Source organism: Rhinopithecus roxellana, chromosome 8 (genome assembly GCF_007565055.1).
Source record: "Rhinopithecus roxellana isolate Shanxi Qingling chromosome 8, ASM756505v1, whole genome shotgun sequence".
NCBI classification, from domain to species: Eukaryota; Metazoa; Chordata; class Mammalia; order Primates; family Cercopithecidae; genus Rhinopithecus; species Rhinopithecus roxellana.
Genome location: NC_044556.1, coordinates 68,944,254 through 68,960,617, shown reverse-complemented (window position 1 = coordinate 68,960,617; position 16,364 = coordinate 68,944,254).

Below are 16,364 nucleotides of genomic sequence, written 5' to 3'. Positions count from 1 at the left end.
AATCCTCTGAACACAGAGCTCCAGGCAGCCTTTAATGAGTGATGGGTGCTGAAATGCAAAATGAACTCGATTGGCCATCCTTGCATTAAACACTTCTTGTGTTGGCCTTGTTTACCGATTCACACAGTAAACCTTTTGAAGCAAAGATCAAGTCTTCTATACTCTTCGTAGTCTCCAATAGTGCCAAGGCAAAGAAAGGAAGTGATGGAGAAAGGGAGTGGAAGAGAGAGGGAGGGAGGGAGGAAGCAAGGAAAATTAAAGATAAAATCAGGGGGAAGAGGAAATAAAATTACAGAAGTGAAAAAGAGTGAAAAATAGAAGAAATAAAGTTCAAACCAGGCACTACTCAGATTAACTGAAGCAGCCCCGCTCTTTCAGGAGCTTATTTTGTGTATTCTTGAGGAGGCTCTACAAAGTAAAAGGAGTCAACACCACGAATTTCCCATAGTCAAGAGACTGACCATGAAAACCCAGTCACTTTGTTCTTTTGACAATGCAACTCACTCAGGCTCACTGTAAGAATTCCCCGGTTTCCCCCAGTCCCTCCCCACCCCAAGTACCAAGCTTTCCTGCCAAGTGGTGAGAACTAGCTGTCATCAGGTTGTCATCTTTCCAAAGGCCACACGGGGCACCCCGAGGAAGCCGGATTCAAGTTCTTCTCCAAGGTTTGTCAGCCCTCAGCTTGGTGGGGATTGTAGATTAAGGCAAGGGCATCCATCCTAGTTAACACCATAATAAATGGCCAACAATGCTGCCATTTGGTGACGATAAAATCCTACATAGTGTGTCTTGTTGATAGTCTTGACAGATAAATTCTGAGTGTTTTTACAGCTTAGATCTTCAGAAGAGATTTGGCAGGCCCTTAGTATTTAGGGGTTTATGCCATTAAAAATGACACAACCACATGTCTGTTTTGAACTTATCTCTAATAAATGTGGACGTGTAAGCAAAAATTATCATGTATACAAAGGGCACGCCTCAGAAAATAACAAGCCTTATTATTGAGTAATCAAAGTGATCAATTTGTTGGAAAAAAATAATCTTTGAAGGCACGTATAATTTTTGGCACTGTTCATCTGGGGATTTTTTTCCCTCAGAGCATTGCCAACTAAAAACCCAAGCACAGTTTGTGCTTCAGATGCTTCCACCCATCTCTACCAGCTGAACTCACCCTATCTAAGGTACAAAGCGTTTGCTCAGTGAAGCTTCCCATGCTCAGCTCCCACAGAGGCCAGACTTGCAACCTCTTTCCACTGATTTTTTTTTTAATTTTCTTGAACATATTCCTATTCTCAGAGTCCATCTGTTAAGTTTTTCAATCAGTGGCATATCTGGGACCCCATGCCATGCAAAATTCCACAAAGTACCCTTCTTTGTCCATTGTAAAATGAAGTGATCTCTACCTCCTCTCTGCAAAAGAGAGCTGTTTTGGGGAGCTCCTGATCCTTGGAAAGAGAAAATGCAGATGGCAGAAAGAGAACATCCTCCTTCTTTGGATCTTTACTTGGTTCCTATAGTACTGCCTTTTCCATAGGGCAGACTAGACTGACGCATGTAATGCAACCTCAATAAACAACTGAGCAACAGTATGTGGATACTTCATGAAAGTTTAAAAGAGTTAACTGAAGTGGGGACTACATGTAAATTCAGTGTTTGTAGAGTCATGGCATTTTCTAAGAAAATTCTAGGAAAGAAGTCATACGACCACAGTCTTCACCTTTTCCCTAGCAACTTCTAAGCAGCTTGCTTTGTGCCCCTTTCATTTCCAAGCAACTAGGTCTATCGGGGCCTGGTGGGGGCAATGGCTCTGTTTTTGCTACTACTGCTAAAGCAAAGGCATCTTCCGTCACCTTTGCCTCCTATAGAGAAGAGCCTGGTTCTCATGTTTTCCCTCATCTCAATAGCTCAGGGCTTTGCTAATCTTGCTGAACACTTCAGTTTTTAGATGGTATATCAATGAGGCATTCAAACAGAGCAGTTTATACACAAAAATTCTGTCTGCTTTGTAAAAGATTATCCTTTTATAAACACTCTGCAGAAAACATAAAAGCAAATAAGGGGCAGCACATAGAACAGGAAAGATGTTAGCAGGGAGATTAATACTGAATGGGTCGAAATGAATGGCGCTTACTAAAACGAGGTCCAGATACTTTGGCTGCAGTGAAACATAAATAATGGGAATGACACATCGTTTATTCGGGATAATGAGTTGATCCAGAGTAGAGGCCTAGGACAAGAGATTAAAGATTAAATATCCATCTCCTGATGAATATCAGTAGCCAACTTTAACCTTTTCCTTCCAAAAGTACAATTTTACTTGAGCCATTCTATGTTCTTATGCTACAGTACAGAAATAGGATCCTCAGAAAGCAACAAATGCCACTTGCATCACTTTCTTATCCTGGTGGAAAATATTGTCTCACGTTTTAAGATAGGAAAGGGAATTTTATTTCTAGGCTATAAACCTCTAGATAGTGATTTTTAAAAATAGATTCCTCCCCCCACCTCATATTCTGCATTTGAGAAATCTAGTTTAGGGACTCTTCTCGCATCTCCTCATTAACATCCATTCAACAATAAAGTTTTTCAAAAGAAAAACAAAAGTGAGACTGGCACAACCCAACACAGATTTCACATCACCAGTGAGCTCTATAGAATGATAAAATGAGACAAGCATTCAAAATCTTCTCGTCCAAACTCCTCATCCCATCGGTGAGGAAACTGAGGCCCGTGGCCAGGATGTGTCCCGGCCAGAGTCCCACAGCTAGTTAGAAACGGAGCTGGGACTAGTACCCGAGGCCTTCTGGCTTCAGGCCCCGACTCTTTCCACTGCACCCTGCTGCCTCTTTATCCCCTCAAGTTGGAAATAATGACCAAAGCAGCTTGCTGGAAGAGCCAGCACCCCACATGCTAAATTAAAGCCCTGAATTCATGAAAAACTTAGACTATTGGAAGCTCTGAATACATAAGAGTTGGAAACAGAAAAGGGGGATGGGAGGAGCTGGAGCAGCAGGGAAAAATAGAAGAAGAGGATGCAAAAGGAACAGACAGCAATCACAGATGCCCGCGATGCCAGACCACAGGCTCTGCCACCTGGGTATGATTCTGAAGCAGTCTATTGGTGGCCCTTCCCTCTCAAGGGGCGAGACAACCCATGGCAAGAAGGAATTTTGTCATTTGCCCATTTCTTGGAATAAGTAGCTGCCCACTGTCAACAAGCCAAGACCAAGAGAGTAGTCTGTGGCTGGTAGATACCAGTGCAGTGGGAGAACAACAAGATTCAAACGTGGCATTAAAAAATAAAAGAAAGAAAAAATGAACTGAAAAACCCAGGCCACCAACCAGGTGGGAGCAGGAGACCATCACAGGTTAATTCCACAGCCACTCACGTACAGAGAGCAAGGTCAGAATTTGGCTGGCATCCCATGTGATATTAGTTTGGTGGTTTCAGTGTATGCTCCAGGGAACATTTGTCTTGGTGCCAAACCAACATGCATGCATGGCTGGCAGGCTGTCCACTGGAGGTCAGGGATAAGGAGCTGTGGAAGTGTATCTATTTTCACTTTGCAAGTATTTGCATGCCAACACCTCGGCCATTGCGGCTCTTTGGAGAAAGAGGGGAATTAATGCTTGAAAGTGAGGCTGTGTTCAGACATCTTACTCCACATTGGGGTGGTGGAGCTAGCAGTTCCATTCCCTCTATCCTCTTGCTTGGGTGAGTATTCTGAAGTTTATCACTTTGTCAGAGGTGAAAATAATTGAGCCACTTCCTAGATAAGAAAGGTATTACTGGGACCACCCGCCAGACCTTCTTAGCAGGTGAGAATTCTTTTTGTGGTTGCCATGTGTATCACAGGTTTCCACTAAGATGGGGTAATCAAGAGACAAAAAACAAGACATTCACAAGATGTGCAAGTGTCGTTTAGGAAAAGGAAGGATGTGTTCAGTAGAAAGCATTTAAGAGGGGTTCTGAAAAGGAGGCCAGCATTCATTCAGATCTTTATTTGAGCAGTGAGCATGTTTAGCCATAAAGACCCAGAAAGGAACACCACCACCTGGCCTCCCTGTATTAAAAGAGTTTCCAAAAGGAGTACTCACTAGTAAGCAGACATACTTTAATATTTTTACCAAGAGATATTAAATAATTTGGTGCAAGTAATTATGGAAACAAGAAGAGAGTAGCTATGGGTGGAAAAGGGAAGAAGGTGGTAGAAGGACTTCCCAAAAGAAGCATCATGCTTTCATTGAATCATTTCATGATGTCCAGCCCCAGTCGAGGTGATGGTTAGCAGCAAAGAGCAGCAAACAATATGGTGCCGTGCTAGGGATGATGTCAGGTTAGAGTCAAAAGAATGATGCTATGTAGACCTTGACCCTATCTACAAAGAACTTCCAGTTCAACACTCTTGGTACTTAGAAACACAACCCACATTTCCCAGGTGATACCAATATTCCCTTGTGGATGGGGTCTGTTAGTAGATCTGAGTGTGAAAACACTGTAGTCTACAAAGTGAAGTCATTGCATCTTTACTTTTCCAGAGACAATTTAGTGATTTGAAAAAGCCAAGATGGCTGCCCTTAAATTAATCCCTGATGGACCAATGGTAAGTTGAGCTTGGGAATTTCCCCCAAACTGGCATTTAAAAATGTCTCTCTACTAGCAAGTAGCTATTGAGGCTTTGTAGAAACTCCTTAAATTGCCTCTTTTCCCTCCTATTACCAAATTCTCAGCAAATTATATGGTCATTTTCATAGCTCCCAAATGATGTACCTATGTGGCTGTGAGACCAAATTTGTCCTTAGGACCAAAGCTACTGATAACCATTAGGGATCTTGATAGATCTTCATAGGCCAAATCCCTATTATGTTCCGAATATATTCACTGAAAAAAACCTCAATATTTTCATAGAGAAGTGGGAAGAGTGGGAAAGAAGACATCTTCTTTTGTGTCTAAGACAAGTAGTGAATGCTGGAGGTCCTAGGTCTCAGGTATGTTTTCCTAATTCTGGGCCTGCTTCTAGGTGGTTTTTGTTCAGACTGAAACTATCTTTTTTTTTTCTAACAAATTTACTAGTTTCCCTTACTGCATGCTCTGCAGACTTACACTTCCAATTCTAGAGTAGAACTGGAACATTTTTGTGTGAAGTCAGATAAGTGTGTTCTCTATTGATTTGTTAGCGTATTCTTCACAACAAGAATGGACTCATGTTTCACACATTCTAGGGACTCGGTGTCAGTTTGACGAGGAAGAAGAATCAAGAACTGAAGGAGAAAGGGCCAAGAACCCCAAGAAAACCAGGTTACAAAACAGTTCAAAGTGGTACATTAAGTGGTACAGCTTCATGCAGACAGCACTGATATTTAAGGGGTCTTAATGGGACAGCAAAAATCTCCAGGGGTGATAACCTGCCTGCCATGACAACTTCCCTTCCCTCATTATGCTCTAGGCCAGTAGTTCCCAGTCCTAGCTATATATTAGAGTCACCTGGGGAGCTTTAAAAAATATTCCCATGCCCAGCTCTTACCCAGAAATTCTGACTTAACGGATCTGGGGTGGAGCCTGAGCATTGCATCTTAAAACATTCTCCTGGGCATTGCATTGCAAGCCATTGTAGTGGTCTGAATAAAGGCCCCCCAAAATATTATATCAGGTCCTACTTCCAGGAACCTGTAAATGTTACTTTTTAAGGCAAAATTGGGTTTTTCAGATGGGATTAAGTTAAGGATGTTGGGATGGGGAGATTGTCTTCATTACTCAGATGTGCTCTAAATGCAGTCACAAGCATCCTAATAAAAGAGAGTCAGTGGGCGACGTGACACACACAGAGGGAAAGGTGATGTGAAGATGGAGCACAGAGAGATTTGAAAGTTCTGACCTTGAAAATTGGACTGATGTGGCCACAAGCCAGGTAATGCTAGCAGCCACCAGATACCAGAAAAGGCAAGGAAAATATTCTCTCCTAGAGCCTTGAAGGGAGCATTTCCTTGCCAACACCTTGATTTCAGCCCAGACATTCTGATATCAGACTTCTGAACCTCCCGATCTATGAGAAAATATGTTCTGTTATTTTAAGGCACTAAATTTGTAGTAATTAGTTATGACAGCCAAAGGAAACTAATTCAGCCAGTCAGCAACAGCCACTGTAGTTCTACTGGCCTCTGCTGAAGTCCTCAAAAGGCCTCAGTGCTACCTCCAAGTCTTGGCACTTGCTTTTTCTCTACCTATAGCACTCTTTCCCTTGGTCTTCACTTGGTTGACTTCAGGAGGCTTTCCCTGACCCAAACTCAGATCGTGCTTTTTTTTTTTTTTTGATTTTGTACTTGTCTTTCATAGTACTTATCACAGTTTTTAATGAGCTATTTAGTTGTTTATTTATTCAATGCCTTTCTTTCCCACCAGAATAATAAACTACTCTCTGAGGACTCCACTTACGTCATTTTATACATCGCTATATTTTCAGCACCTAACATGGTGCCACACACATAGTAAGTAATCAATAAAAACTCATTAAAAGAAATAATGAATGAACTAATAATCTTGTAACACATAGGACTGAACTCCAGATAACAGTCAGGGATGCCAGATCAGAGTCTATCTCCTGGGAGAGGGAATAACAAGGTCCGGGAAGAAAATCTGGGCCCCAAATAAAAAAAACTCAGTGCTGACTGTACTCCAGACTCTGTGGGAGAACTGGAGTGGTAGGGGAGGGTTTGTGCAGGGGTTTGTATATGAACACTTGACTCCTGATTCGAGCAGCCAACCACACTTCCAGACTGCATTTGGTACAGGTCATGAGGATCTTGATACAGTACCAGGTTTGACAAGTATTGGCTCAGGAACTGGAAAGGGAAAAGAAAAGAGGTGAAATAACCTTAAGACCTGCAGCAGAACATAACTGGAAACATGTAGGCACTGACAAATACGTGGACCAGGCAAAATCGATCCATCCCTGTATCTGCATAAAAGACAAAACACTAACTGAAATCCATCAGTCTCCAGGTGCTTTAGTGTGTTCCCACTATTCATCTGTCTCCAATTTAAGAACAGCCCCTTTTGTGATATTTGTGTATGCATCTATTTTTAAAAATCACTTGAGTAAATCCAGAACATGAAGTAAAATCCATTGTACTGTTCCTTACTGACTGACTGCTTCTACTGTAGTAAATAGATGCCAAAGGTAAAAGTGAATGGTGCTGGATGCTGATTTTCAGGGTCAGAAAACAAGTTGATTGTCTTATCAGAACCCCACAAGCTATTCCCTCCCTTCTCTGGCCATTGCTTGGTGAAAAAGCAATGGCGAGAGAGGCAACTTTGAAAATCTAGGAATTCCAGGATTGCAGATAGCAATTAAACAAAAGGGCAGAATTAAAAGCCCTATCTTCCGCCAAAAAGGTAGAATGATCAGGTAAGGGAAGAAGAGGCTTGGTAAGGCAGAAATGCTTGGAGGAAGATTTCAGTTAGGTTCTTTTCTTGCAAGGAACAAACTCAACCACTCATACGAAGAAAAAAAAATGATGCTTTAACCATGGCTGTTGTTTTAGTTTGGTTTGTTTTAACTCCTCCAATTTGACCTCAAGAACATGTTGACTTTGTGTTTGTGAATGTAAACATTTCAGTCAGAGTTAACAGCAACATCAAAAACTTTTCATTGAGAAACAATTTTCTGGAGCAAGTTCTATTGTTTTCCAGCATTTCAGCATTTCAATTTCATAGTGTTTTCAGTGTTCAGTCTCTGGGCACTGTATCTCTGGTTTTTAGCAGTTCCACTATGATGTACCTAAGTGTGGTTTTCTTCATGCTTACTTTGCTTGGAATTTGCTGAGCCTCTTGAATCTTAATGTCTTTCATCAGTTTTTAGAAAGTATTCAACAGCTATCTCCATATTTGCTGCTTCCTCATTGTCTCTCTCCTATCCTTTCGGGATTCCAATTACACATATGTTAGAACCATTCACTATGTCCATATATTTATTTTGCTCTGTTCCAATCTTTCAATTTTATTTTTCTCTCTGAGATTTAATTTTGCTATTTTCTTTGGGCCTATCTTTGAGTATACTAATCCTGCCTTCTGCCATACGCAGGCCAAGCTCTTGCTAAACCTGTCCAACAAATTCTTAATGTCAGCTATAATATTTTTAGGTTATATAATATCTGATTGATCCTTTTACATAGACTCAAATTCTTAGTTGACCTTCATCTTTTCATCTCTTTTGTATGTATTTTTCTGCATTTTATTTAACATATGTAAAATAGTTATTTTAAGGCCTTCGAGGTAACTCCAATATCTGGATCATCTATAGGTTTGCTTCTATTGCTTTTTAAAAAGTTTTTAGTCATGTTTTTCTGCTTCTTCACATGCCTCATAGTATTTAATTGTATGGTGAACATTATGTGTAAGATAATCTTAGAGACTGCTGTCTTTGTTATTTCCCCCAGAGCATTTGTGCTTTCCTTTGAAAAACAGATAGGGAGAGGGACTATCTATCAATCACGTCCATCCAATCAGAAATTGAACTGGCTTAGAGCTAGATTGCAGCTTCAGCTAGACTTAGTTCACTTCTGCTTTCAAAAATCTCAAGGACATGTGTGTTTGTTGTAGCTATTCGTCTCAAGGATTTTCCAAGTGCTTTGAGGCAGTGAGAGAGTGAGATACTTAACTCGGCTTTCCAACTCAGCCTCCTAGTCTCTTAGAATCCCCTCCCCCAGACCCCAGCACTCAGCAAATGTCCTTTGGGAAAATTAGCTAAGGCCTTTAAAATCCCCCGGATTCCAGCTTATCAGCATCCTCTGCAGGTTTGTCTTTTCCTGGTAGAGTCCCTCGGTCTAGCCAACCTTGACCAATCCTCAGTCTGTGAGCGCACTTGCAATTGTCCCCAGGGAAGGAAATGGTCAGTGACCTCAGCTCATCTGTGAAGGGAGCATCTCTCTGGAATTTTAACTTATCTATAACTTTTTGCTTCCTACATCTCCCATGTCTTTAAAAATATAATTTTTGTAATTTATCCCATTTTTCTAGTTATTACAGCAGAAAACCACAACCTGCCTCAACCTTCTACTCAGAAACACACAAGCCCCCATTATTACAAATTAATTCCACAAATAATTTTCTATATAGAATAGTCAGGCTTTTCCTGGTACTTTTGCATTTCATTCTTATTTTACTAACATGATTTTCATCTAGTTCAATTTTTCACCATGTATATTTACAACCAAGATGTGGTTTATTGATCAGTATCTTTGACCATATGAAGTTCCATCATTCATAGCATCTGCCATTGTGAGTTTTCTTTCATGTGTGACCATAGAATTTTCATCTGTGACCAAGTTTAATTTTACACCTTCATATTTTGCATATCTAAACTTAGTCAAGATTACATTCTTCAGACAAGTTTTAGACGGTAATACGTTTTACCAAGTACAGTGTGTACTTTCAGATATTGTAATTTTTATTTTGTATTGATTATTTTTACCAGTAACATCTATTACAAACTTAATAAAAAGATGATGGTCTGTACTTAAGTCTTATTTAATCTCTAAGAAAATTGTGTGCAATTCTTCTCTGATATTCTAAAAATTTTGTAGTATATATTGGTCTATTCGGTGTGAATTGTGAATTGGTCTATTGCATTCTTAACAAATTTCTGGCACAAGCCTGTCTTTATAGAGTAATAATGTCTAGTGTTGGCAGTGAAGAAAGCAAAGTGATGAAACTGAAGGAGTAAGCTTGTAATGGCAAGATCAACATGCCTTGCATCATGACTGGAACACAAAGACCTTGGTTGCTGAAACAGCTCTAAGGACTTGGGGTTGACTCTATCCCACCTTGCCATGCCCTTTCTTCTCTCTGTGCCTCTGCTCTTGCCTCCACTCTCAAGAAAAGGCTTCCTTTGATTAGTTATGGTTGTTCTCCTCACAACCTCAGATCTCTCAGAGTCCATTATGGCTGGCCCCTCCGTATCATGGTTAATTCAGATTTCATTTCTGTTATTAATCCTTTCCTCTCATTTGGTATTATGTCTGGGTTCACATTCCTAAGAGAAGGAGCATGACTAGTCCAACATAGCCAGAAGCCTATGAGGGCCCTAGTTCAGGGATCATGCTGAGAAATCTCTCTAATCCATTGTTTCTCAAGGTATAATCCACTGTTCACCTTCAAATCTGAGGATCACCTTTCCATATTCCACAGCCCCAGGCCTTTCCCTTTCCCTCAGCCATAAGGGAAACCAGGCAAGAAGCTGCCAGGGATCCCTGCAGCCCTTCCCCCACCCTATACCATGAGAAAGCATCCTGGTGTACCTCAAAAAGCTGTAGTATCAGAATAGTTTGGGTTCAAATTCCAATCCCTTTCCTCTAAACTGATTGTGAGTTCCTAAACTCTCTGAGTCTTAGTTTCCTTGTCTGTAAAATAAGAAAATTAAACTGATAAAAACAGGTATTATATTTGATCTTCACCAAAAAGCCAAGAAGTGATAAAATAAGAACATTATATCTGCCCTCAGAAAGAAATGGCATCTATAAAGAGGCTGGCACAGATAAATATTAGTTCCTTTCCTTCTGAGGGCAAGTCTGTAGCATCACCTTCATTTGCAGAGAGGAGAGTAGAATAATAGTGCCTGGCCAGAACCAAACAAAACACACAAGATGATCCAAGGAAATAAATGAATAGATTTGCCAGCAAGAGACATTGTTATTTTTTCTCCCTGCCAAGACTTACTTTCCCAGAGATACTGCATTTCTTTGGATAACTCCACAACCACTCAATCCAGATATAGTGTCTCAGGCAGGCAACATGTTTACAGTCAAAATGCTCACTTCCACTTGAAGTTTCCAATCCCCTGCTGCTACTTTCTGCAAACTTAATCAATTCATTGTAGCTAACATTTGTTCAACCTCATGCAGCAATGGGAGACTGAAAGAAACAGGCTCTTGTAAATTAATAACATTTCAAAATATTGTCTTCTCCCAAGAAAACATTTCTTGTTTTTTTTCTTAAATTAACACTCCATTTGGATAACTTTAAAGTTTCAAAAGAAAACAAACAAGGAAGTTCCAACTAATGCTGATTGTCTTTAACTATTTCACTGCCATCCATCCAGGCTACCACTCTTATTATCCTAAGCATTGTCATCTTCTTAATAGATATGCAATAGACCCTCCACCTATCTCCTTTGCAATGCTTAGGTAATTATATCACATATGGTCCTAGTGCGAAAATGCCTGCCACACACTCCATCAGTCAGCAGATTAAGATGTGCCTAAACCCTAAGTGATAATGTTGTCTTGGAAAATTAGAAGTGCAAGTGCCATATTCAAGGCAATGATGTGTAGCAACGGGATATAGCAGATTTTCTTTTTTATTGGTTTGGTTGTTTCACTACCAAGACACAATTACATTGTCTAAGACTAATGTAATAATAGGAAGACTAAATAATAGGAAGAATGGCTAGGAAATGGCCCTGCAAGCAAATGTCACCTTATCCCAACAGATTAATCCAAGGGATTCAGATTGGGGCATTCTGATCTGTTGGCCTGGTTAACAGGCACCAAGGATATGTGTAATCTATCAGGGGAAGCCCCTACAATGACCAACATGCGTGAAAGAACATCCTAATAGCTGTTCTTCCACTACCTGCCATGAGTTGTGTATAATGTTTCCTTACCAAAGGGGCTCAATAATATTCTGCACAGATGTAAAATGTTCTGCACAGATGTAAAATGCTGTTGTTGTTGTTGTTGTCATGAATAATGTAGTAGAAAGAGCTTTGAGCCTGGAGTTAAGTGAGCTGAGTCCTAATCACAGCTTTGCTCATAAACTGATCAACTCACTTCCTTGGGAGTACATAAGAGAGTATACAGTGACAAAGTAAAAGACCCAGTATTGGGAGACGCTTCTAGGGGAATGCTTCTACAGGCTCTGTGAGACTCTGTTAAAATGGCCATCGTTGTGCAGAGTTATCACACAATACTCCGATATATTTTCTCTGGTTTTACTCTAAAGTCTTTTCATCTTTTCGTATGTGCTGATAATAATTCTAAGATTCAAAAATGTGGCACAAGCATAGTTTGAGGACACCTGGTTAAATCAGAGAGATAGAAGGGAGCAAAAGGGGAAAACTAAAATGCAGACATTAATCACTAATTCAGTACTTTTAACTTCTAAGAAATGTGAGGCATCAATGTTTTCAGAGATTCCTGCCAACAGTAATGCTGAGCCAGAGGCAGTGGCTCGCTCCTGTAATCCCAGCACTTTGGGAGGCCAAGGTGATAGGGTGGCTTGAGCTGAGGGATTTGAGACCAGCCTTAGAAACATGGCAAAACCTCATTTCTTGAAAGAAAGAAAGAAAGAAAGAAAGAAAGAAAGAAAGAAAGAAAGAAAGAAAGAAAGAAAGAAAGAAAGAAAGAAAGAAAGAAAGAAAGAAAGAAAGATTAGCCAGTCTTGGTGGTATGTGCCTGTAGTCCTAGCTACTCAGGAGGCTGAGGTGGGAGGATCACTTGAACCTGAGAGTTTGAGGCTATAGTGAGTTGTGATCACACCACTACTCCATCATGGATGACCAAGTGAGACCTTGTCTCAAAATAACAAACAAACAAACAAAAAACAGTAATGCCAAATATAGGAAACCAATAAAAGCTTCTATGACATTAAGGAAGAAATACTTGGTTTAATTCTGTAAAGAAAGCAATGGTTACTTATGAAAAAATATCTCCACTGTGTCTATGATAGGCATGGTAATCAGCACAGTATTTAATATATCAGATTATTTTTATTGTAATCTTTATTTGATTTTGCTCAGATGAAGAGAGTACTATAGCATAATCTCTCTCCATATATATGCATATATAAATTATATATATTATTGTTCAAATAGAGAGATACAGATACTAGGATAGAGCATAATCTCTGTCCCTCTGTTTCTGTCTCTCTGTCTTTCTAAATATATAAAAATATATGCATATATAACATATAATGTTAAACATGCAGGTATTTGAATAAAAGTTTATATGTATATACATCCATATGTACGTATGCATGTTTGAACAGATGTACATAGAGAGACAGAGAGCATAGACAACTGGATACCTACTAGTTACCAATAGCCTTTCTTTTTACTAAAATATTGCAGACTTTGTTGAATAGCAATATGTCTAACTGAAAATATTTAGGGCATTGCTTGCAAATAGGGGTGGCTCTATATCTAACTGCTGACCCATGAAAGGTAAGCAGAAATCATGGGATGGAGCTTCTAGGGCAGCATGTTGAAAAGCTGGGCTGATTCAGTCTGCAAGCCCCATTTGCCCCGTTGCCTTCCCACTTTTCTCTGTCTGTTGCACAGATGCTGTGTTAGAAGAGGATTGGCCAGATTGTGATTTTGAAGTGACAAATCCATGCGAGGGAGGGCTAAATGAGAAGGTGAGGAGAGGCTGAGTCTCTGCTCTTACCAAGGTTTGCCACATCAATCAGCTTGGGATTACCCGCCTCTGTACACCTCACAATATGAGAAAAATAAAACCCTTGATTTTTAAGCCACTGATTAGGAGCCTCTGTTCTTGATAGTCAAATATAATTCCTAACTGATGCAAGAGGAACATTGATCCTTACCCTCAAGGCATTTATAGTGTTCTGACAAAACAAGGTAGACATTTAGGTTTGACCTAATTAAACAACATAGACTTGCATAGGAGTGAATGCTTATACAAATGCAACCTCTAAATCCTACAGGTGTTCAAAACAGAGTGAGAAGAGTGTGGACTAGAATTTTTGAAGAAACATTTTCATGGTGTGGGAGGGACCCGTGCTTGTCCTAAAGCTTGGGGAGACATTAATAACTAGAGATCTAGGAAGAGAATTCCAGGCAACAAAAACAGCAAGGATTGTGTCACGCAGTGAAGAAAAGCATAATTGCTAACTAGCTGACCCAGAAGGAGGAGGACAGACTATGGGACAGCTGAAGATGAGTGGAATAAGCAGTATGAAACTAGGTGACAGCAGCCTTGAAAATCCAACTGTGAAATTTGATTTATGGGCAGGGAGTAACTGTTCATCATTAATTCTTCATGTCTTTTTCTGGCCCCTTCGCTACTCTATAATCCCATGTTTTTAGTTGCATATAAGATAGTTCTACAAGATATCCCAATTGAACCTAGATTTAATTTGTCTGAAAATAAAACTCACCATTTTCCTTCACCAAGTGACTAGTGGCATTATTAACCATCCAGGCTTCTAGGGTAGAAATTCTGGAGTTATCTTGACTTATTTTTCCTTCCCCAACCCCTATATCCAGTGCCACCTAATCCCATCCTTCCTTCCTTTGAAATTTCTCTTGAATTCATTTATCTTTCTCCTTTTCTACCATCACCATCTGTGGCTCTTTTCACTCTGCTTCCCAAAAGAGTCTAACAAATCTCCCCACCACAGCCTTTCCCAGTTGTAGTCAACACTGCCAGAAAAATCTTCCTGAATGATTACTTAAATCACATTACCCTACCCCTACCCTTCAAAAACCTGGAATTTCCTCTGCTAAGCTTATAAGACCTTTGATATTACTGCCACCCTACCCATCTACCTTATTTCCTACCACGCAGGAACCTGAAACCAATGCTGTAGTCATCTGGACCTCCCCAAGACCCTCCCTCACTCTACACTCATTCCCAGTTCCCACCCATTTAGAATATCCACTGTCTCCCTTTTTACTTGTCTAAATACTATTCATTCTCAAGATTCAGCAAACTAACCTCTTCTTCCAAGATTATTTTAATCAACACTGATCTCTTCTTTGCCCAAATTCTATCCCATAGACAGTTTAGAGTACACAGTGTATTAATTCTAATTATTTATGTGTTTCAAGCTTGCCACCCAGGTAGATAATAAACTATTCTAAGGTCTCTGAAAACTGGAACCAGTTTGCCATCAACTCTTAAGATTGAGGAAATCCTATGCAACTCATCCTTGCTGTTCCCTGTGAAAGTCATCCAGTCTCTGCCAAATCATATCCAATGATATACCCTTCAACAGAGCAGATATTCAACAAATATTTATTCATTTAATAATTTATTAAATTTGTGTGATACTATGTTAAGAAAAAAATTCAGTAAATATTCATGGATCATTTGATAGAAACAATTAGCTGATTGAGGTTTACAGATGATGACATCATGAATGTATGTTTTAAGAGACTAATCTTTTTATCCATACCCATGACTGTTGACTCTGCCATGAGAGTTTCAGACACACTAAGCCTATATAGCTTATATTAATTACAAAAACTGAAGGAAGTTCCATTGTTCTACAAAATTTATTATGGTTTAATGACCACTGCTTATAGTTCAATTACTCCTCATTTATGCACAGATCTACTTTGAATTGCTGGACAATTAACCATACCATTGTTCAAAAGGCAGTAACTATTTTTAGCTAAAAATTGAGAGGTATAGAAGTAAACTAGGTGTTCCCAGTCAAAATTCCTAATAAACTGTGACAATTCATATCATCCCTTTTCATGTATTAAACCACTCAATATTATTGTAATTATTTCCTCTTGATTCAAAGGAAACAGTTCCATTGTCAGGCACAAAGAGAGTACCTAGTCAAAGGTAAATTTAAGAAAGAAGAATTATATCCTTAAAGAAATAACTCATAATCATCTTATAGATAATTGATACCTGTGCTAATTTTGCAAAAACAAGAAAACTAAACAATCAATAAATATATATTGTTTTTATATATTTGAACATTTATTATTACCAAATCAACTACATTGCTTTGTTTTAACAGGTCATAGGATACATCAGAAAAAATTCCAGATAATGTGTTTTTAAATTTTTCCTTTTATCTTGACATCACTAAATGATTGGGAGTATTCACCATTGAGTTCTTTAATGACAATATCCTTTTCTTTTACAAATGGCTTTGAAGTCTTCCACTGCCTGTTACAAGTATTTGGATACTTCCCCACCAAGGGTGGGCAGGAAGCCAACACAAGCCACCAGGTGCCAATACTACACCTGACAAATTAGCCACACGACTGGAAAAGGGTGGGTCCATCCTCCTGTTAGAGGTTCATTTCCTCTCATTTTCCCATGAACAGGAAGTCATTGGAATGGGAAAAAAAGCTTTCCTTAAAGACCCATCTGATCGAAGGTCTGAACTTGTTAACTCCCTGCTAACAAGCAACTTGAAAACAAGTTCAAATGAATCACAAGACTGTATTTACATTGACTTGTTTAACCCTGCTGAGGGCCTGGATTCTGGGATGTTGGGATCCATTTAACACTTGGGGTGAGGAGTGCGCTTGGATGTCATATGGAATAAGGACAGCTGACAGAGGAGGCGGATGCATGATAGCCCTTGCACAAACCTTGGAAAC